At 45.4% G+C, this 811-nt stretch overlaps 1 non-coding gene across 1 annotated transcript; it reads right to left on the minus strand.

Annotated features, from left to right (window-relative positions):
• Positions 1-522: 522 nt before the first annotated feature.
• Positions 523-594, minus strand: trnah-gug (transfer RNA histidin (anticodon GUG)). Its single transcript has one exon. It is a non-coding gene; the product is annotated as a tRNA-His (tRNA).
• Positions 595-811: the final 217 nt, after the last annotated feature.

Consider the following 811-nt stretch of genomic DNA (forward strand, 5'->3'; position numbering starts at 1 on the left):
CAAACTGATGATTTGCCTCACAACAGCGGTAAGCAAATGGATCAACTGGTCTGCAGGTCCCGATGGTGGGGTTGGGGCACATTACCCAGCAACAGTGACCACAGCAGCACAGAGTGAACAGTATCAATGTGAGAGTCAGTGTTAGATTCTGCAGTGCCTGAATGAAACAGGAAATGACTCCACAACCACATGATGAAAGAGCAGCGCTCCGAAAACTAGTGCTCAGTTAAACCTTGTAGACTCAAACCTGGTGTTGTGTGGTTTTTAACTTAGTGCACCATAGTCCAAAACCGACATCTCTAAATTAATGAAACGGGGGTGTGGGCCGGAAAGTTCAGTTAGTGATCGAAGCAGGGAGAGAAATCTCTGAGAACGGGTGGATTTGAATTCTGACATATGAAACACAGAGATGTGAGCGAGCAGAATTTGAAGGGAAAAGATCATCACCTTGGAGAAAATTGCCATGATAAGACAACCGATTCCTTTGTGTTTCACAAAGATTGCGGCAGATGGAGCAATTACTGCCGTGACTCGGATTTGAACCGAGGTTGCTGCGGCCACAACGCAGAGTACTAACCACTATACGATCACGGCATCCCACACACAAGCACGCTAACTACTGCAGTACAGTAGCATAAGAAATATTAGGCAGAACACCAAATGCACTGTATCAGCGCTTAGCGAACAGTGGCAGATATGTGGGAACTCAGAATGGGTTGACCGTTTAACATTGGTTCCTCCAGAGGCTGTGGTGATTCCATCATTAATATGCTGAAAGCTGAGATGAATAGATTTCTCCAAAATATCAAAG

The sequence above is a fragment of the Hemiscyllium ocellatum genome, chromosome 44 (genome assembly GCF_020745735.1).
Source record: "Hemiscyllium ocellatum isolate sHemOce1 chromosome 44, sHemOce1.pat.X.cur, whole genome shotgun sequence".
Classification (NCBI taxonomy): Eukaryota; Metazoa; Chordata; class Chondrichthyes; order Orectolobiformes; family Hemiscylliidae; genus Hemiscyllium; species Hemiscyllium ocellatum.